Genomic DNA, 23,745 nt, shown 5'->3' on the forward strand with positions numbered 1-23,745 from the left:
TTCCACTCACTTGGTTCATTGCAAGAAAACTTTGGGTCACCAGGGCCTGGCAGATGTCCCACTGGGCAGCTATTCAATTCAGTGCTGTACAAGATCTCTGGATTTATGCTTTCTTGTCCTTTTTGGCCTTTGTGAATCTTCCTCTTTTATTTCTTGCCAGAATCGGTAAGCATTTTGTGTGTGTGTGTGTGTGTGTGTGTGTGTGTGTGTGTGTGTGTGTGTGTATGGAGAAGGCTGGAAGGCCTTTCTATATTTATTTTTATTTTAAATTTATTTATTTATTAATTTCATTTACATGTTTATGGGAGACAGTTTGTTATTTCAATACATGCATATATTGTATAATGATCCAATCAGAATAGTGAGCATATCTGTCATCTAAACATTCATCATTTCTTTCGGTTATAACATTCTGGATCCTTTTCTCTGGCTATCTTGAAATATACAATACAATATTATTAAATATTATCACCCTAGGGCACCAGCATTTATTCTTCCCATCTAACTATAACTTTTAACTTTGTACCCAATTACTAACCTCTCCCCATCCCTCTTCTTTTTTTTTTTTTTTTTTTTTTAAATTTTATTTTGTCGATATACATTGTAGCTGATTATTGCTCCCCATCACCAAAACCTCCCCCCTTCTCCCTCCCCCCCCCTCCCCCCCAACAATGTCCTTTCTGTTTGCTTGTTGTATCAACTTCAAATAATTGTGGTTGTTATATCTTCTTCCCTCCCCCCCCCGATTTGTGTGTGTGTGTGTGTATGTGTGTGTGTGAATTTATATATTAATGTTTAGCTCCCTCCAATAAGTGAGAACATGTGGTATTTCTCTTTCTGTGCCTGACTTGTTTCACTTAATATAATTCTCTCAAGGTCCATCCATGTTGTTGCAAATGGCAGTATTTCATTCGTTTTTATAGCTGAGTAGTATTCCATTGTGTAGATGTACCACATTTTCCGTATCCACTCATCTGATGATGGGCATTTGGGCTGGTTCCAACTCTTGGCTATTGTAAAGAGTGCTGCGATGAACATTGGGGAACAGGTATACCTTCGACTTGATGATTTCCATTCCTCTGGGTATATTCCCAACAGTGGGATGGCTGGGTCGTATGGTAGATCTATTTGCAATTGTTTAAGGAACCTCCATACCATTTTCCATAGAGGCTGCACCATTTTGCAGTCCCACCAACAATGTATGAGAGTTCCTTTTTCTCCGCAGCCTCGCCAGCATTTATCGTTCATAGTCTTTTGGATTTTAGCCATCCTAACTGGGGTTAGATGGTATCTCAATGTGGTTTTGATTTGCATTTCCCGGATGCTGAGTGATGTTGAGCATTTTTTCATATGTCTGTTGGCCATTTGGATATCTTCCTTAGAGAAATGCCTACTTAGCTCTTTTGCCCATTTTTTAATTGGGTTGCTTGTTTTCTTCTTGTAAAGTTGTTTGAGTTCCTTATATATTCTGGATATTAATCCTTTGTCAGATGTATATTTTGCAAATATTTTCTCCCACTCTGTTGGTTGTCTTTTAACTCTTTTAATTGTTTCTTTTGCTGTGCAGAAGCTTTTTAGTTTGATATAATCCCATTTGTTTATTTTTCCTTTGGTTGCCCGTGCTTTTGGGGTCGTATTCATGAAGTCTGTGCCCAGTCCTATTTCCTGAAGTGTTTCCCCTATGTTTTCTTTAAGAAGTTTTATTGTCTCAGGGTGTATATTTAAATCCTTAATCCATTTTGAGTTGATTTTAGTATACGGTGAGAGGCATAGATCTAGTTTCATTCTCCTGCATATCGATATCCAGTTATCCCAACACCACTTGCTGAAGAGGCAGTCCCTTCCCCAGTGAATAGGCTTGGTGCCTTTGTCAAAGATCAGATGGCAGTAAGTGTGTGGGTTGATTTCTGGATTCTCTATTCTATTCCATTGGTCAGTGTGTCTGTTTTTATGCCAGTACCATACTGTTTTGGTTATTATAGCTTTGTAGTATAGCTTAAAGTCAGGTAGTGTTATGCCTCCAGCTTTATTTTTTTTGCTGAGCATTGCTTTGGCTATTCGTGGTCTTTTATTGTTCCATATAAATGTCTGAATAGTTTTTTCCATTTCTGAGAAAAATGTCTTTGGAATTTTGATGGGGATTGCATTGAATTTGTATATCACTTTGGGTAGTATGGACATTTTCACTATGTTGATTCTTCCAATCCAAGAGCATGGAATATCTTTCCATCTTCTTGTATCCTCTCTAATTTCTCTCAGCAGTGGTTTGTAGTTCTCATTATAGAGATTTTTCACCTCCTTGGTTAACTCAATTCCTAAGTATTTTATTTTTTTGGTGGCTATTGTAAATGGGCAGGCTTTCTTGATTTCTCCTTCTGCATGTTCACTATTGGAGAAAAGAAATGCTACTGATTTTTGTGTGTTGATTTTGTATCCTGCTACTGTGCTGAAATCATTTATCAATTCCAAGAGTTTTTTTGTAGAGGTTTTAGGCTGTTCGATGTATAGGATCATGTCATCTGCAAACAGAGACAGTTTGACTTCATCTTTTCCAATCTGGATGCCCTTTATTTCCTTCTCTTCTCTGATTGCTCTGGCTAGTACTTCCAACACTATGTTGAATAGGAGTGGTGAGAGTGGGCATCCTTGTGTAGTTCCTGTTCTTAAAGGAAAAGCTTTCAGCTTTTCCCCATTCAGGATGATATTGGCTGTGGGTTTGGCATATATGGCTTTAATTATGTTGAGATACTTTCCCTCTATACCTAACTTATAGAGGGTCTTTGTCATGAATGAGTGCTGAACTTTATCAAATGCTTTTTCAGCATCTATAGAGATGATCATATGGTCCTTGTGTTTGAGTTTATTAATATGGTGAATCACATTTATTGATTTGCGTATGTTGAACCAACCTTGCATCCCTGGGATGAATCCCACTTGATCGTGATGAATAATTTTTCGTATGTGTTGCTGTATTCTGTTTGCTAGTATTTTAGTGAGGATTTTTGCATCTATATTCATCAAGGATATCGGCCTGTAGTTTTCTTTTTTGGTTATATCTTTACCTGGTTTTGGTATCAGGATGATGTTTGCTTCATAGAATGAGTTTGGGAGATTTGCGTCCGTTTCAAGCTTTTGGAATAGTTTGTAAAGAATCGGTGTCAATTCCTGTTTGAATGTTTGGTAAAATTCTGCTGTGAATCCATCTGGTCCTGGGCTTTTCTTTGTTGGGAGCCTTCTGATAACAGCTTCAATCTCCTTTATTGTTATTGGTCTGTTCAAATTTTCTACGTCTTCACGGTTCAGTTTTGGGAGCTTGTGTGTGTCCAGAAATTTATCCATTTCCTCCAGATTTTCAAATTTGTTGGCGTATAGTTGTTTATAGTAGTCTCGAATGATTCCTTGTATTTCAGATGAATCAGTTGTAATATCGCCTTTTTCATTTCTAATTTTTGTTATTTGAGTCTTCTCTCTTCTTTTTTTTGTTAGCCATGCTAATGGTTTGTCAATTTTATTTATCTTTTCAAAAAACCAACTTTTTGATTCTTTGATCTTTTGAATTGTTTTTTGGTTTTCAATTTCATTTAGTTCTGCTCTGATCTTAATGATTTCTTTCCGTCTGTTAACTTTAGGGTTGGATTGTTCTTGTTTTTCTAGTTCTTTAAGGTGAAGTGTTAGGTTGTTCACTTGCCATCTTTCCATTCTTCTGAAGTGAGCATTTAATGCAATAAATTTTCCCCTCAATACTGCTTTTGCAGTATCCCACAGGTTTTGGTATGATGTATCATTGTTTTCATTAGTTTCAATAAACTTTTTGATTTCCTGCTTGATTTCTTCTTGGACCCATATGTCATTAAGTAGAATGCTGTTTAATTTCCATGTGTTTGTATAGTTTCCAGAGTTTTGTTTGTTATTAATTTCTAGTTTTAATCCATTGTGGTCTGAGAAGATACATGGGATAATTCCAATTTTTTTGAACTTATTGAGACTTGATTTGTGACCTAATATGTGATCTATCCTGGAGAATGATCCATGTGCTGATGAGAAGAATGAATATTCTGAGGTTGTTGGGTGGAATGTTCTGTAGATATCTGCCAATTCCAATTGGTCTAGAGTCTTGTTTAGATCTTGTGTTTCTCTACTGATTCTTTGCCTAGATGATCTGTCTAATATTGACAGTGGAGTGTTCAGGTCCCCTGCTATTATGGTATTAGTGTCTATTTCCTTCTATAGGTCTAATAGAGTTTGTTTTATAAATCTGGCTGCTCCAACATTGGGTGCGTACATATTTATGATTGTTATGTCTTCTTGATGGATCAGTCCTTTTATCATTAAGTAGTGTCCCTCATTGTCTCTTTTTATGGTTTTTAGTTTAAAGACTATTTTGTCAGATATAAGAATAGCCACTCCAGCTCGTTTTTCTTTTCTGTTTGCATGGTAAATCTTTTTCCATCCTTTCACTCTTAGTCTGTGTGAATCTTTATGGGTGAGGTGGGTCTCTTGTAGGCAGCATATAGTTGGGTCCTGCTTTTTGATCCAGTCAGCCAGTCTGTGTCTTTTAATTGGGGAATTTAAGCCTTTAACATTAAGAGTTGTTATTGAAAGGTGTTGATTTATTCCTAGCATTTTATTGGTTGTTTGGTTGTCTTAGGTGTCTTTTGTTCCTTGCTTTCTGATTTACTGTTTGGTTTCTTTGTTTGTTGGTTCCTTAGGTTGTAGATAGTGTTTTTGTTAGCTTGTTTTCTCTTCATGAATGCCATTTTTATTGTACTAGCGGGTTTAGATTTTTCTTAGGTTTTTATGGCAGTGGTAGTTATTTTTCAGGAACCAAACCCAGTACTCCCTTGAGGATTTCTTGTAAGGGTGGTCTTGTGGTAGTGAACTCCCGCAGTTTTTGTTTGTCTGAGAAATATACTATTTGCCCCTCATTTCGGAAGGATAGCCTTGCAGGGTAGAGTATTCTTGGCTGGCAATCTTTGTCTTTTAGTATTTTGAAAATATCATCCCATTCCTTTCTAGCTTTTAGGGTTTGTGATGAAAAGTCTGATGTTAACCTGATTGGGGCTCCCTTATAGGTGATTTGACGCTTCTCTCTTGCAGCTTTTAAGATTCTCTCTTTGTCTCTGAGTTTTGCCAATTTGACTATGACATGTCTTGGAGAAGGCCTTTTTGGGTTGAATACGTTTGGAGATCGTTGAGCTTCCTGGATCTGAAGATCTGTGATTTTTCCTATACCTGGGAAGTTTTCTGCCACTATTTTTTTGAATATGTTTTCAATGGAATCTCCATTTTCCTCCCCTTAAGGAATACCCATGACTCGGATATTTGAGCGCTTGAGGTTGTCTGATATCTCTCTCAGATTTTCTTCCATGTCCTTGATTCTTTTTTCTTTCTTTTTGTCTGCTTGTGTTATTTCAAACAGCCCATCTTCAAGTTCAGAGGTTCTCTCTTCAACTTCGACAAGCCTGCTGGTTAAACTCTCCGTTGTGTTTTTTATTTCGCTGAATAACTTCTTCAGCTCAGCAAGTTCTGCTACATTTTTTTTCAGGACATTGATTTCCTTGTATATTTCCTCTTTCAGATCCTGTATACTTTTCCTCATTTCATCATGATGTCTAGCTGAGTTTTCTTGTATCTCATTCAGTTTCCTTAGAATTATCACTCGAAATTCCTTGTCAGTTATTTCAAGGGCTTCTTGTTCTATAGGATCTAGAGTATGAGATTTATTAACTTTTGGTGGTGTACTTTCTTGATTTTTTGTATTTCTGGTGTCTTTTTTTTGGTGTTTATTCATTGTGGCAGGGGGTTTCACAGTCCACCGGTTTGAGACTAATGACTAACTAGAATGTTGCTGTGGTTGCCAATTTGGTATGGCTCTCACCGTGACTGCTCAGTTGGCCTCTAGTGTCTTGTGTGTGTGGTTGCCTCGGGTCTTGGGCTACTCCGGGGATCCACCTTTCTGGTCAGCTTGTACTCTGCTGGGCTGGTGGATCACGTACCACAGGGTGTGTGATCTCTGTTGAGCTTTCACTTCCTGTACAGGACTTCTCCCCGTTCGGTGTGCTCTGGCCCAGGCTGTTAGATCGTGCAGTGGCGACCCCACCGGGTGTGTGGTTTCTGTCGAGTCTCCGCCTCCCTGGCCGCACGTCTCCCCCCTCTGTGCACACTGTGCTGGGCTGGGGCGTGTCTTCTGCACCCCTCGTCTATCAGCTGGGCCTTCAAGACCCTGCTCAGCACCGCCTCGCCCAGGAAGTCTACCAGGTTTCTGCTAGGCACAGACGACCGGTCTCTCTGGGTGCCTTTGTAGCACTGTGTAGATCTTTCTCGGGTCTTGTTCACCTTTGTATCCCCCCGGTATAAACCGAGTCTAGTGCCCGCCTGCAGCCTGCTCTCCGGCAGGTTCAAGCGGACCTGGGAACTCTCCTACCACACTATTCCCAACCAGAAATTCGTTAGGCTTTTTTCCAGACTGGTGGTCGCAGAGATGGTATCTGCCTCCCAGTAACAGGAATTTTACTGGGGCCGGAGTCCAGGGTGTGGTGGAGTGACAGTCGGCCCGCCCGTACTTCCTAGCCCTCCCAACACTGGTCCGGACGCCCCACACCCCCAGCCCCGCCAGAGAACCGCGGAGGGAGTGGGAGAGGAGGCCGGCCCGCAGGGTCCGGAAAGCCCTGCGCCAGGCCAAGCAAATGGGCTCAGTGATGGCCGAGCAGGGCGGAGCTGCCCGCACCTGGGAAAATGGAGGCAGCACCGGGGCAGTGAGTGGCCTGGTGGTGCAGGCGGGAGCCGTGTGGGCATCCACCCCCCGAACAGAGCTGTGCCAGGGATCACTCACAGTGCTGTGCCAGGTCGGGCGCTTGCTCTGTCTCTGGTTTGTTGCCTTCCGTGTTCTCAGCGCTGCCGCCTCGGGCTGTTCAGTCGCGGCGCCGCTCGGGCGCTCCCAGGAATCTTCTTTAATGCCGGCCTGATACCTCGAATCCTGAATAGGGCAGCTGGCCGCCTTCAGTGCGGCCCCAGCCTCCGGGATCCTGGCTGCATCCACAGCAGCCCTGGCGCCGTGTTCCCTGTTTCAAGACTCGCTTTTGCAGCTACGAATCAGTTCTTTTCCTGCTCCACACTTCAAAGCTGTTGCCTGTAAATGAGGCAGCCTCTCCTGCCGGGGGCAAAGTGGCGTTGAGTCCCCACAACCGGCCAGCAGCAGCAGTCCTCCCTTAAGAGATGGCCAGAGGAAGGTCCACAAGTTTCCCGGCTGCCTGAGGCCCAGTGGCCACCTTTTCCACCTCAGCTACTCCGCGCCAGCCGCCGCAGCCGCCGCCATCTTGAAACTCCTCCCCATCCCTCTTCTTCCTGCCTCTGGTAACTATTATTCTACTATTTCTTTTTTTTAAATTTGTTTTTTCTTAATTGACCCATGATAATTATATATGTTTATGGAGTACAGTGTGATATTTGGCTACATTTATATAGTGTGCAATGATCAGGGTATTTAATGTATTCATCACCTCAACTATTTGATACCTTTGTATTGGAAGCATTCAAAATCCTCTCAGTTAGCCACATGGAGTTATACAGTAATTTGTTACTGACTGTAGTCACTCTATATTGCTATAGAACACTAGATCTTATTCTTCCTATCTGTCTACAATTTTAGTTAAACGTTTAGAAGATGTTTTTCAGTTTTATTAGACATTTAAAATATTTTTGTACCAACTGGATTTTTTGTTTGTTTGTTTTTGGATATCTAATCTGCATATGGTTAGAAATGACAGTCCAGAAACTATCCATGCAAGCAATTTAATAAGCTATTTCTTTTTAAAAGTAGATAAAGGCACTTTGATATTATAATTTCAAGAGATATGAAAAAGTTTGCTAAATCTGATTTTTACTCATGCTATGTTGCTTAAATCGTTAATTTGAAGGTTTACTGTTTTCATATCTGAAGCACATTTTACTGTAAATATTTTTGTCTCTGTTCCATCATGAACTTGTTTTTTCAGAAGTGTATCCAGAATTCAGAATGATACCTATTCCATGTCATAATTTCCTCACAATTTAACTATGTAACAAGAATCTACTATCTTATCATGAAAATCAACTCATGTTTCCATCCACTCATGAGGATGTTCATCTTTCAGACTAAACTTTTGGATGTGGATAGTGGGCAGTTTAGTAGAAAAGCAATGAAGCTAGTGGTGGCCTTAGCAGTTAATAACCAGCCCTTTCTCAGGGCTTCCCCGTCACCCTAAGGACCATATTCCCAAACTTTTCAATAGAAATAAAACATTCAGTAATTTTTTGGTATAAGTTATCATTACCATTGCAGCTTTATGTGATAATTCTCTTTCAGATGAATTTCTAACCTTAAAGTACACGTGTATTACAATTGTATGCCCTTACTCTGCACAGTGAATTAGAAACTACTGTGTTCCTTAAGAAAGAAAAAAAATTGCCTTTGGCCAAAAGTAATAAAGATTATTAAAATGAAAATTAAATGCTTCCCAAAGGCTAGGGCAAGGACAGGGCAATGGTTAAAAAGGTAGGGTAGAAGAAAACATCCTTTTCCATCTGAGTTTTGTTTCTCGCATTCATAATAAGAAAACTGTTCTGCCAGTTGAACTGATCTTATGTAATCAAGTACCCTTTACAGTTATTTTTACCTACTAACATAGATAAAATGTTATATCTTGTTATTGCATCAAAAAGCTAAAATGCTAAGTATAAGTACGTTTAGACCTTCCAAAGATGGAAATAAATGTACTGTGATATTTGTTTTATGATTTTGGCTGGACTGTCAAGGTGGATACTTCTGACAATCTGAATACTTCCTTAAGAAATTAAGTTTTTAAAGCCATACTTAATAATGTATTATTCTTGAAACTTTTTATCATCTGTGAAAATACAGATAAAACATTATTTTTGAAACCTTGTTCCCTAAAAGCTTGCATAAGATTAGCTCTCTGTGAATAATACTGGGGATGGGTGGGAGGAAGGGAGAAGTTTTATTTTGTGTTTTGTTTTTATTTTCTATATGAGTTATTTAAAAAATAATTATTACACATGTGTTGGCATTTGTAGTTAGTGTGTATCCTTTTTGGTGCCTAATTTTTCCCACTCAGGAGCATTGTTTTCTAGAAGCTAAAAGCAAACTTTTGTTCTGATAGCCCATTTATTTAATTTCAATATTTGGATTAAGAAGGTATTTTAAAAATAAGATTGTTTTCTTCTTTTAAAAGGCAATGTTTTTTAAATCATTACAATTTTTTCAGATTTTCTTGGATTTTCCAGATTTAAACCATATCCTCTGTACATAGTTATATCCATAACTATGGCCAATTCTTAATATTTTATCCACTTGGGTGATAACTCTACAAGATCAATATTAAATAATATTGGAGATAGCAATCCTTCTCGCTTTATTCCCATTTTAATTACAATATTTTTTCACCAATAGTATATATATTTTAATTGCATTAAAAGTATCTTTTTAATCCTAGCTTATTAAAATTTATTTTTAATCCAAAATGAATGTAAAATGCTGTGAAATGATTTTTCAGAATTTATCAAAACTATCATGTAGTTTTTGCCTTTTGACTTACTACTCTGAGTATCTTAGAAATGGATATCTAAATTTTAACCATCATTTTATTCTTGGAAAAAGTCTCTCTTAGAACCCTACTTAGTGTCACTTCCTTCTATCTCTCTTGTCGTCATTCTTTTTGGTTTTGTCTGAAAATGATGGTTACAACTGCTTGGTATTTTATCTGCCTTATTTCATGCAATTCTCATAACCACCCTGCAGATTGAATACAACTATCCTCATGTTTTGGAATTAGGAGGTGAGGTTCAATGAAAGGAAAGAGCTTGACTTATGTCCATTAGCCAGTGACCAGAAATGTCTGCTGTTAAAATCTAGACTCAGCCCATAACACTGACTGTTGACCCTCGGATGAGGTCAGTGGATGTTAATATCTATTCTAAAGGTTTCTTGGGCAAATAATGTGGCTATGAAATCCAGTGTTCTTACTTGCCAATAACCAAACTTCTTATTCTGGCTGTGCAGAGTATTCCTCACCAACACCTCCCACCCGCCCCCCACCGCCCCACCCTCCCTACCCCCGAGAATAGCCACAGCTACAGGGCTACAGGGAAGAAATACAGATAAAGCTAACTGATTTTCCGATGCTAATTTGGGTAATTTAGCACCCTGCAGGGACTAGATAGCTCTCTATGCAGACACCTGGCTGAAGTCCCCCACCACCACCACTTTTCATTTCTTAGCTCCTTTACCCACCCGTACTGTCACCACCTGCCTTCTTTTTCTTGCCTCTCTTTCATCTCTGTCACCTTGATCATGTGAGTGTTCATTCTTATTATATTGTAAGAAGTACTAATGCTAGGAAGTACTAACACCCATTAGTTCTTTTTTCCAATTCTGCAACTTCCATCATCAAAGTTTTCCTTCACATAACATATTTTCATCTTCCAATTCTAAATTCCAAGAAGAGTTCTCGGAAACCAGAAATTGAAGCCAGTAACCGATTTACCCAGGTCCACAAAATTTAGTAATTCTAAAAAAGTTTTTTCAAGTAAATAAAGGAATAGACAGAGAGAGTTAATTGCATGTCAAACATATAATAAAGATGTTAGATTTGTAGAAGGCAGAGGTATGTTTTATTACCTCCATTATATATTCATCAAATTTGAAAGTCATTCTATGTACCTTTTACAAATGTTTGTGTGGGAAGATATATGAATGGCCAAAAGATATATGAAAAATGCTCAACATCACTCAGCAATCGGGAAATGTAAATCAAAACCACTGTGAGATACCATCTCACTCCGGTCAGGACAGCTAATATCCAAAAGACTGAGAATGATAACTTGTGGTGAGGATGCAGAGAAAAAGGAACTCTCATACACTGTTGGTGGGAGTGCAAAATGGTGCAGTCTTCATGGAAAATGGTATGGAGGTTCCAGATAGATCTACCATATAACCAAGCTATTCCACTGCTGGGAATATACCCAGAGGAATGGAAACCTTCATGTCCAAGGGATACATGTACTCCCATGTTTATTGCAGTGCTATTTACAATAGCCAAGAGTTGGAACCAGCCTAAATTATGCCCATCATCGGATGAGTTGATAAGGAAACTGTGGTATATCTACACAATGGAATACTACTCTGCTATAAAAAAAACCTGAAATACTACCATTTGCAGCAACATGGGTAGACTTAGAGAAAATTTTATTAAGTGAAATAAGCCAGGCCCAGAAAGAGAAATACCCCAAGTTCTCACTTACTTGTGGGAGCTAATAAAAATAAATATGTAAATAGGGGAGTGAGGATGGGAAGAAGACACAACAACCACAATAATTCCTGGATCTTGTTAAGACAAGTGAACAGATATGATGTTGATGGGGGGAAGGGGGGAGAGGAAGGGAGGAAAAGGAGGAATTGGTAAAGGGACACAAAAATCACCTATGTTGTATATTGATAAATTAAATTTTAAAAAAGATAAAAAATAAATAAATAAAAATGTTTGTGTGTCTATGGGAGAATGAATGAAAGTGCTTTTTAACAATTATTATTTAACCTTCTTTGAAAGGTATAATCAAACAGGGAACTGATACATTATCTGTTTTCTACTTTCAGGATAGTATCTTGGAATGCAATAAATCTGATGCTCAAACTTGATAAAATGTATTGTATAAGTTTTCTTTGCCTGCAGTGAGCTTCTACAAAGATTGTTCCTATCTTATTGGTTGTAGGGGTAGGGTACGGAGGGAGGGCACTCAGAAAGGTAACAAACAGCTGAAGAATTTAAAATATCTTATTTAATTTTCTATTTACTTTTCTCTGGAGGGCAACTCCAGAGAAAATAGCCATGTACATACTTCATTTTGATCAACAAATAACCTCATTTCATTGCCTTTACGTTTTTAATCATACAAGTATGAAGAATACATGGATTATGGTCAACTTTTTAAGGAGACAGGATTATTCTTTTCTAGTCCTAAATTTGAGAACAGGGATCTTATCCTTCTCATTACCTTCTCTTTACCAAACACAAGATATCGTTTGACAAATATTTCATTTGATTTTTCTTCACATGCACTTCTACAATTAACTACAGTAGAGGCTAAGCATATAGAATAAAAGAAGATAATTCGGTAACATGTACAAAACCTCAGCATTTCGAAAGAGTGTCATTTGTAGAATATGGCATTAGAGTTGTGGGATTCTGAAAAGCAGTCCAACTGGAGTAGGATCAGCAATAATGGCACCCATGAGCAGACTTCAGTAGAAGCCGTATAACCAGCAATGGCAAATCAAAAGCTTTCATTCAAAGCCCTGTGTTCATTGCAATTGTGTTCTTTGAAAAAACCAGAAGTATAAAAATAGATGTATTTGTAAAACTCAACACTTGCCATCTAGGAGTTAGTAGACAAAATTGAACCTATAAATGTGTCTTCACATATCTTCAAGTGTAGGGGGAAAAATCTCTGCTGATCCCAAAAATGGAATTAGCAAAACCTCTTAATGAATTACAAGAATGGTAGGAATAAGATAAATACTGGCTGATTAATTACCAATGTTTTCACCAAAAAGCAAATCACAGAAATAGATTTCATACTTTTTGTGACTTTATTATAAGAGCAGATTATCATTCTACACAGTTACATACATTGTCTTATGTTTTAGAGTTGGAGATACGTAAGAAAATACAGACTCTATTAACATACATATTCTACTTAATTTATAGAATATGCGTATCACCAAAAAGTAAAGAATAGTTAATTTACTGACCATTAATGCTTCATGTCTTCCAGAATTTCAAATACTTATACTTTTGAAAAACATGTTCTTAAATTACAAAAATAATAAAGATCTGGGACCCCAAACAAAACAGAACATGCTGCCAGAGTAGAAATAGTAGAGAGATAGAGCACAGAACTGGGATTCCACTCCTAACTCAATAATTCCTGATTATTCTCTCTATTAAGAAGAAGCCATAGACAGGACCCTTAGCCTCTCTGGGTCTTCTTGACCAGAGGAAGTTGAAGTTAGAGCAACAGGGTCTCTTTTGCCCTTTCCTACTTTAGAATTATATAACCTGCTGGATGTCATGCTATAATGCAGAGGAAATAGGGCACAGAGATAAAATTCTAGTCCTAATTCTGCCACTAATTTGTTCCATGACAATGAACATCATTAAGCCTCAGTTACTACAAGTATAAATGGATGAACTCAAATTAGCTTTTTAAAATATCCCTTAAACTTCTGAAATTTTGTATGGATTATGAATATTTGGAAGTATATTTCAGGGTACATTATGCATTATTGTGAGTCAATAGGGGGAGCTCTCACATCGCTTTTTTTATGTATCCCACAAATAATAGAACGTATGTTACCTTAATTGCAAAGATTGGGGTGGATTATTTTATTACAATCAGGTATTTATAAGCCAGAGTCATCTCATTACTCGCACAGCAACATTAAGGTAGGCCACGAGCTCAGCTGTGCCCCTTTAACTTGGAGGGCTTTTTAATCACCATCAAAGCACACATTTGTTAGCCTGCTCAAGCCATTTCAGAATTTGTCTTCTTTTCTGTTTGTTTTCTGGACTCCAGCATTAGATGAAATTAAGGTCTATGTTTGATTTGTATTTAAACCTATAAGAGTTAAAAGCAGCAGGGAAGGTTTATGGAGATTAAAAAGCAAGAAACCATTTCATTAGGTCTGCACTTCTGCGGGTTGAACTTGCTACCCACACACAACCTGACATGTGTACTTAAATTATTATCATTCAATTATATACCAGGGGTTTGGCATATTTGTTCTTTATTGTTTTTTTCCCCTCGGTGTGTTACATATAATTTACTGCCCTAGCTCACAGAGTATAAAAGCAGTTCATCATTGAATCTTTAGGAAATTTGCTTTCTCTAATTGAAACAGATCTCCTTTATGTTAATTAGAATATGAAACATGGGTTGTTAACTGTTAGCTTTGAAATGAAACTCATACGTTAATGTTCAGATAAGATGAAAACTAGACAACACAATTTTAATAGAGATTTCCTCAATAAAGTTGTGGTTTATATTTAGGATGGAATTTTATTGCTTACTGTGATTTATACCTACTTTATCTAAAGGTTCATGGTGGCCAACAAATAACGGCTCATATTTTTTGGCCATTTTTTCCCTGAAAACATAACTACGTTTTAAAATATGGAAAAGTAATTTATAAGGGAAATTGAAAAAGCTTACATGGAAGATTACATAAAATACATCTGTCTTTTCAAGCCATTGAGATATATAAACAACTCGTTAAAACCTTAAAATGCCAACAGGAAGGACAAAAGATTCTTTTATTGCAATGAGCTTTTGAAAAGACTTTTTTTTACTTTAGCAGAATAAGATTTTACCTCCCATCTAAATAAAGGTCTTAATTAAATATGTCTGTATATATGTGCATTTTTAAAAAATAGTATCACAGGTTCTTTCTTCAAAGGAATCAGTGATAGAACAAAAACAGAGGAAAAATCAACATGCTTGGCAGCCAAGAAATTTTTTCAATGAAAGTAGAGTCTTTTGTTTTCAACTGCAAAGATTTTTCTTTTTATGTCAAATGAAATTTTAAGATCACCTATGAGCTTGGAACCGAATCCTTTACTGCCAAATCTGATTCCAATCCTTAAAATCTGTTTTTGTAATATTTCCAGCAATGCACTAACTTTAAATAGGTAGCCAGACATATTGGCAAAAATATACGTGGTTAATCAAATAAAACTATGTAGCAGTTTGGGAACAATCAATCAACTTTCAGAATCTTTTAAGTATGAAGCTATTGTGAAGACATCATGACTTGCAGTGAAATATTGCAATCAAACTGCATAAGCAGCTGCTTTTGAATTCATCTTTTCCTTTGTTTTTAAGTTTTCATAGACCTGCTTCTTAACTATGAATTTTATAAGCTTTTGAAAGAAAAAACCTGGCAACCTACTACTATTACAACTAACAAAGAAACGAGAACTGGTAATACAGTTGGGAGCTGAATGCACTAGGAGAACTGCCAACTTGAACTTATCTAGTTAACCATTATTGTGTGGATTACATTTGAAGTGCCTCATGATGACTGACATTATTTCACTGAAAAGGAGAATATGTGTGAAGAGATTAAAACACTTTCTCTTTCATAACTTGCTTATGTTTCTTTTCAAATAAGAGACATTACCTAAAAACAAATTTTGATATCCAAACATTTAACATATTTCATTCTTGGCAAAATTTACATTTCTCCTCTATGAAAAAACTATTACTATCCTTTAATTATATGCCAATGCAAAACCCATAAGACCTCCACTTGTTTAAAACGATATATATTTTTTGTTTTAAATCAGGAACTAAAATTGCATTTTATAAATGGATTATTTACAAAACATTTCTAGACCTGTAGTTAAATTAGAATGTTTTATTACTTTTATTTGGTAGGCATTCTTTGTTTAATTATAAATGTGATTGATTTGTAATTTTAAGATTTAAAATACTTGTGAACAATTTGGGTTCATCAAAACATTATGTTTGATATAACAATTAAAACTCAGTTGCTGAACAGTTGAAAAATATTTCCCCTTCTTTTCACTGTCTGGGGTCAATTTTGCTGAATCTCAGTGGTGGCTAATAACATTAGCTCCTAACAAATTGTATTTCTGTATAAGGTTTCTTCGTGTGTGTGTGTGTGTCTACAGTAAGTTCCCACTTTACTAAAGTCTTAGTTTTTATTTTTTCTTTTTCTCATACACTTTATCAAATATCCCCAGATTTGGTCGTAGATGGAAACCTAAGGATTATTTCTGAAGTGGAGATGAGTATGTATTTGGAAATTACATAGCTCACTGTGGCAAAATTTGTTTTTGAGCAATGTTCATAAAAGCATCACAGTGTTAGATGTAATGCTGAATTCAGAACAGAGAAAAAAATTTTGGTGAAATAGCTGATATATAGTTTAAATACAAATATACCTGCCTATTGAGTACTCTTGTTTTCTTTAATAAAATTGTCACCCCTATGTAAGTCAAAGTGTAGTTTATCATAAATAAAGCCAAGACAAAACAAGAAAAAGACTAAACTACTGGCTCACCCCACCCCTGCTCCTCACCCTGCTCTTGGGTGCCCTGACTCCTACTTTAAGGCCCAGGAGAGAAGGCTTCTCTGCCCAGGTCTGAACATTTCCCTCTTTCCGCTCAACTATGCCACACCTTCCACATCCCGCCTAGGTCAGGTGACCCTCTTCTGAATGTTCTAATTATTACCAATATCTTTATCATTGCACTTTGATTTATGTGTTTTATTTATGTGTTTAATGCATATGCCTTTGTTTCTGAATGAACTGTAATCTTCTTGAAGGTAGAATTCCCTTATCATCTTTACATCACCAGTGTTTCATATAATGCTTGCCTAAAAGCCAAGGACTGAAAGAATGTGCATCTAAACTACATTTTCCACCTAAGGGCCTAACTACTCATAAGGGCAGACTCTGAAAGAGCTATGGTAGGTCTGGCTGGTGAAACGCAGCCGGATGAAGAGATGAGGGCTGATGAAAGAATGATAACTTGGTTATTCTAGGATCGCACACTCGGGGTTCAGGCAGGAAACAATAAATGAACTATGTAGCTCTGAAAAAAGAACAGAAGTCGGGTCTACAGGGAGCAGCCAATGCTCAGCTCCAGTCAGTTTTACTATGAGGTGAACATAGGTGGCGTGTTTGTTGCTAGAGCTTAAGACTTCTCAAATAGGTGAGAAATTTAGAATTTTTTGAAAATGTAATATCTCCTAGTTTTTAAATTAGGGCTAAATATTTTTTAAAATACTGTGTGGGCCAAGAAAACGTGAACAAGCCATACATGGCAGGTGGGACATCATTGTGTCTTCTAAATAGAAAAAAGATGCTATAAACATCTTCCTAGAATTAAAACAGCAATGAAAATAACCAAAACACTTCCTGCCAAATTGGAAGAATAGACTTATATGCACATTTTTATTTACGTATGTGTATATTTAAATTTATACTCAAGTTTACATTTAAACTTACATTTTGTACTTTTATATGGCCAGACTTGGCAGGTTTGGCCTCAGAATGAAGATGAATGGCCGAAGAGTGCAACTGTAAAAATGCCGACCTTATTACTTGGGTTTGAATCCAAGTTTTCAGGCAGCTTGTTTTTCTGACCTTTAAAACCACCTTTGAATCTCTGATAAACACAGAGCTAAGCTGAAAAGAAAAGGTATTTACAACACCACCTTTGGATAACTTTAAAGCTGCTCAAGTATTTTTGCAGTGACTGGAGGGGATGGAATGCTGGGAAAATAACAGCACTAGAAACAAAGCAGACTGGTTTTATCTCAACTTTTTATATCCAACTGAAGCACACTTCACCTGTGAATAGTGATTATTAAGTTTCTTTCAAGGGAATGGGGCCTGTAATTCATGAATGCTGCAGGTGTGAACTGCTAAGAGCCTTTTCTCTGAGTGAAAAAACGTTAATCATTATTCATGGGTGAGATAGTCCATTTATTCCACAGCAGAGAAAGAATTCCTTTTTTATCTTCTTAAAACATGAGACCTTCAGTTTTATAAGCTTCACAATAATAAAAGATTCTCTGTTAGAATTATGTTTATGAGGGGTTGTTCTTATGTCATGCTTGTTTATTAAGTACTTGAATTTCTTTAAGTTACTAAATGTCTGTAAGAACGTGTGGTTAAGAAGACTAATTAATCAATTATTCAATAAAATTTCCATAGACATCTGGTTATTGTAGACCAATATTATTAATATCTATGAGCGCAGTAAATCCCATCAAAATGAAATCCAAGGGAGCAGTTGCATTGGATTTTGTTTGTATCAAGCATTGCTGGAAATAAGCAAGTCATTGCCTAGAGTCTAGAAATTTACAACATGCATTCTTGCAGTTCAGGTGCACACCTGATTGATGCTGAAGATAATATTTTAAAGGTATATAAAATCATTTTTAATTTGCCTTTGACACTTTTTAATCATGCTTGATTTAAAAAAAAAATAGTTTCTACCTAACCAGATTATGTTTAGAAAATATGCTGTCTAACCAAAAAGATTAATTCTTCCTACTAAGATACAGGTTAAATATGTGATTTAATTGAGAAATTCAGTCATGTGAAATAACCAGTAGTTGGGCATAATAATGAAAGATATTGGAAGAGAAACTGTAAATATTAAATTAACAAATGTAATAACTACATAGCTGCCTTATTCAATTTAGTCAGGTTATCTATTTATACAGCAAAGCCAAAACTTAAAGTAGGACCAATTCCATATCCAACCCTCTTTTATGTTTTGCTCTAACACTAAAATGAATCTGCAGTACTAAATTTGGGTGCAGAGAGAAGATAATGAGGTTATGGTTTATGTTCATCCTGAAAGACGTAGACAACATTTGTTCCATAGTTCAAATCTAGAAATTTTCATCTTAGAACTAGTATCAAATAAGTAGGAAATCCACCTAGATTTGTTATATATATATTTTTTTCCTTTTTTACTTCGGAAAATTTCTCCACGTATAGGTAATATACAATTTCAAGTTTGGGCAGGGTAGTGAGAAGACTATCAATTCTTTTTTCTTGGGTGGGGAGGGATGGGAAATTTGGCAACAAGTCTAGCAAAACATGCATAATATATTGGAAGGATCTGTATCTCAGCCTTTTTTACCATGTGCTGAGGTAGGACATCAATTTACTATCATAGGGGGAAATAGCCTTCCATATTTTGTCAGTCGTCTGAGTAAAGACTTACAAGGTAGTCCTTATAAGGTGGTCCTTCAGCCACAAGGACCTAAAGCCAGACACAACTCGTAAATAAAACACTATTAGCCAATTATTTGACAAGGTATTTGTACTTGCTAAGAAAATGTGCCTATCAAAATTCATAGAGAATTGAACCATCTTCTCCAAAGGCAAACATAAATCAGGCACTGCAAACCCACACATGCCTCAGCTGTAAGGTAACTATAACAGCTTCAAGATCCATCTTAGCTGAACTCTGACTTTTTATCTCCAAGTGGTTTCTTGTTGTCAATACTGAGCTGTGGTGATTTCTTCTCTAGCTATGGGGGTGCAGCTTCTTCATTCCACCCTTGGTGACATGAAACATGTTTACTGCGTCTCTTGCATGCCTCTCTTTGGCGGTGTGAAATGAACCCATTTTTAGGTCCTGACTATTCTGACTGTCTCAGTCTTGGTCCTCAGAAAGAACCACTGCCCAGAGCTGGAGAGCTGCTGGAACACCCCGTCAGTGTATCTGAGGTACACTTTTCCATTCACTGAGAAATCTACTTCCCACTGAAAAGCAAAGTTTAGAAAGGGAAATCGATTTCATTGTTACATCTTTCCAAGCTTCACTGTATCCCAGTGCAACTGAACTGGATTGTTAAATTTGAACACTTGGACTATAGTTCTCTAGAATCTTAGGAGGAACGGTGTGGAACAGCTTCCCCAACAACTTTCTCAAAGTAAAGTAGAAATTGCTCTCAAATGCTAGTTATAAACGTGTAATCTGAACTCCAGCCACTCCACAGGGCTGCAGAAAAATTTACGATGTGCTAAATATTTCCTTTGTTCTTCCCAGTGGTAGCCTGCTGTAGCAATTAGAAAGCAACTGGCTCCACATGTAAACTGCTAGAGTTTTCTAAAGAATTGTTGATAACTGTTCAACAGGCTCAGTGAACAGGATTTTCTTATTGTGCAGAATTCAGATTTTTTAATTTCCTTTCAAGGTCCTAGGTTCCGAAATATTTTCTAAATTTTTTTCCTTCTTCTCCAGTGCCTTTCCATTTCCCCCTTATGAGGAGGGAGGGGAGGTTAAGATGACTGCTGTAAGCCAATGGATGCCCAGGTTCTCAGACCGCTAACACTGCAATCCTTTTAAAAGCCATATAAAGGTCCTTTGTGTTGCTATCAAAAACACCTCTGACCTCCTCTTTTTTATTTTCATAGAAAGTGACAGCTCAGTCCCATCCTTCATAAAAAGGCAAAAAAAAGAAGAAAAAAAAAAATCTGCCAATGCCACCCTTCTTCAGAAGCCAGACGCTATTAATCATCACCAGGAGGCAGTATGGCTTCAATTAGCTTCATAGAGTACAATAAATTCTCAATTATTCAGTGTCTGTGTGCATGTGTGTGTGTGTGTGTGAGATGGGCTTCCTCAGCTCTGAGCATTGTTTAAATGCTTTACATGTATTAATTCTATGAGGATGGGTGTATCACTATCCCTACTTTAGAACTGAAGAAAAAGTACGGAGCAGTTAAATAACTTGGCCAGAATCACGTAGCTAATTAGTGGCAGAGCTGGAAATGTTCTCTGAGAGAACACATGTCTTTGAGAGGCAGTTTGCCACTCACTTGCTATGTAACCCTGGACAAGTTACTGAGTCTCTCTGTGCCTCAGATTCATCATCTATAAAACTGGATTACAGTAGTATCCAACTCACAGGATTTTTGTGAAGATTAAATGAATAATACATATGAAACACTTAGAACAGCGCCAGGAATACAGCACACACTAAGTCAATGCTACTTTTGCTAATACACACTAATTTTTCTAAGAATAAGCCTTAACATACTGGGAAAATTAGCTGCATCCTCACCTCTAGTCTCTTTATTTAATAGGTGCCACACACCAACCCACTTGCAACAGATCTGAGATGAGTTAGACACTGTGTTCAACCTTGAGTATTTCTGTTTTCAGGGAGAAAAAAGTAGGCACACAAATTATAAGTAAGTATAATACATGCTATAACACACGTATGTTAAATTTTTTTACAACATACAGTTATGACAGGAGTTGTGAACTCCACCTTTCAGAAGTGGAGTAGCATGTTTAGGGAAGGTTTATAAAATGTGGTAGGCATAATCCTGTGTATTATGAATGTGATTAAGACATTTGAGGCCATAAGCATTGAAGGAAGAGTAGGAATTAGCCAAAAGTGGCATAGAGAAATCCCAGGAGTGGGGACAGCCTAAGCAAGATCAGAGAGGGAAGAGAGGGTATGGTGGACCAAGGACACGGCTTGGTGACAGAGTCTGTGTGTGTTTCGATAGAGAACAAAGTGGGGAGGATGTGGTTGGAGACCTTCACAGGCTGATTCATGCACTGTTGCCAGATTATTCTTCCTAAAAGGCAATTCCGATCAAGATCCTCCCCTATTAAAAAGTCTCAGTAGTTCCCCACTGTTTTGGGTTGAATTGTATCCCCTCTAAAATTTGTATGTTGAAGTCCTAAACCTCAGTCCCTCAGAATGTGACCTTATTTGGAAATGGGGTCATTGTAGATAAAATCAGTCAAATTACAATGAGGTCATACTGGAATAGGGTGGGCCCCTAATCCAATATGACTGGTGTCCCTATAAAAAGGTGAACTTTGAACACAGACACATACACAGGGAGAATGCCATGTAAGATGAGGGCAGAGATTGGCGCAATGCCTCCACCAGCCAACAAATGCCAAAGATTGCCAGCAAACACCAGAAGCTAGGAGCGAGGCACAGAACAGATTCTCCCTCCCAGCTTTCTTGTGAAGGAACCAATCCTGTCAAAATCTAGATCTTGGACTTCTAGCCTCCAGAACTATGAGGCAATAAATTTCTGTTGGTTAAGTTACCCAGCTATGATAGTTCGTAACAGCAGTCTAGCAAACAAATACAGCCACCAGTACAACATTCAGACTGCATTTCTGATTTTTTTTCCCTGAATTTCCTAAAAAAACATTCCAAGGTGACAGAAATGGTGAGCAGTACGGGGAATTAATAAACAGGTAAGAGGATTGTGCAACCCCCACCTCCCTTTTGGACATTCTGAACTGCTGTGTCTTGTTCCCTGACTGATGAAAAGCACTACAGCACTCGCTATTCTGAAAACACACTCCTCATTCTCTTGCATCCTTGCCTTCATTCTTAATCATTTCTTACATCTAGAATATGTTTTCTGTGCCTTATAATTACGGTTTAGATTTCTTCCACTCATTCTCAAATACCCAGCTGAAGTGTCCCCTCTTCCACAAAGCATTTCTCTGAGACTGGCTCTTATACTTTATTCTCTGTATGCCTTGAACCAAATGAATAGGCAAACCTACTTGCCTTTTCTCCCTGACCAGAACGTGAAATCCTTTAGATCAGGAACAATAGGTAGTTGGCTCCTCATTTATTACATGAATCATTATGGTATTTGACATATGGTAAGTGATCAGTATTTGCATATTCATTGTACTTTATGTTGAAGCTATACACAGCATATAGTGATTTATTAAATGGATTTAGTTCTGCAGTATTGTAGTTGGACTCAAATTACGTGTATGTTATTCCACTGAACATTGTCCCTCAGCTGCTTATAGTCTGTTCCTTTAATTTTGTAGCAGCTGTTTTAATATTCTTATGTGCTATTTCTATCATCATTATCATTGCTGGGTCTGTTTGTATTGATTGATCTTTCTCCTCATTATGCATTGTATTATCCTGCTTCTTTGCCTGTGTGGTAAGTTTTGATTGGATGCCAAATATTGTGAATTTTACATTTTGGGGTGCTAAATTTTTTTTTTTGTATTTCTTTAAACAATTTCAGTCTTTGTTCTGGCAGGTAGATAAATTTTTAGAAATCATTATTAAGATTTGCTTTTAAGCTTTGCTAGGGTTGGTTCAGAATAGCTTCTAATCTAGGGATAATTTATCTTCACTACTGAAACAATACCTTCCAAGGATTCTATGTTCCATGTATTAGGTCTTTGAATTCTTGCTGAGAACACAACCTACTCCCTGCCCTGTGTGAGTTCAGGGGAAATTTTTCCAGATATTTTTTTTCCCAGTGGTTCTTTTTCCATATTCAGGGATTTTTCTCTAAAATATGATTATGTATAGTGTTCAGCCAAAGATTTAAGGGAGCTCCTCTGTAGATCTCTGGCATTCTCTTTCTCTCCAGATCCTTTTGCTCTGATTCTGCCAGCCACATTCTATCTACTTTGGCCTTCCCAAACAACCAACTCTATCTCATCAACTCAACCCAAGACCACCAATCTCTCTTTGACATTGATTAGAAAGTACGGTAAAGAGTATAGCAACTGAGCTAAATGAAGTCGATCTTTTGAGTAAATATCTGGCATTACTTATTGCCTCTGAATCTTTATATTTGTTTCTCATGGAAGAACCATTTAAAATAAAGTTTTGGTGAAAGATCTGCAAGAAGTGGATAAATACAGGGCTTTGGAGTTATACAAACCTATATTCCAATCTTAATTTTACTCCCTCAAGTGACATAACCTATGGCTATTTACTTAATCCCTCTGAGCTTCTCTTCTTTAATTGTAAAACAGAAGCTAACACAATAACTCCACATGGTCACCTCTCCACAGATTTTATGGTGAACCTTTACTCTGAGATCCATGCAACAAAATGGATCAAAAATTGCATGTGAAGTTCTCAGTAGAATCTACACCAAAACTGGCACCAAATAAGTTCACTTACATGATTTCTCCCCCCCCCCAACCCCAACAACACAAATTTACTGTATTGGGAATGCAAGAGAATTGCAGTTACAATCTCTGCCAACCTCCCAAATTTTGGGTGATGTTCCCAGATATTTCTTTGCTCAGATGGACAGGATGATAAACCTGTTTCAACTACATTACCACTCTAGGTCTTGAATGTGAGAGTCCAAAAGGCAATGATGAA

The sequence above is a fragment of the Cynocephalus volans genome, chromosome 5 (assembly GCF_027409185.1).
Source record: "Cynocephalus volans isolate mCynVol1 chromosome 5, mCynVol1.pri, whole genome shotgun sequence".
NCBI lineage: Eukaryota > Metazoa > Chordata > Mammalia > Dermoptera > Cynocephalidae > Cynocephalus > Cynocephalus volans.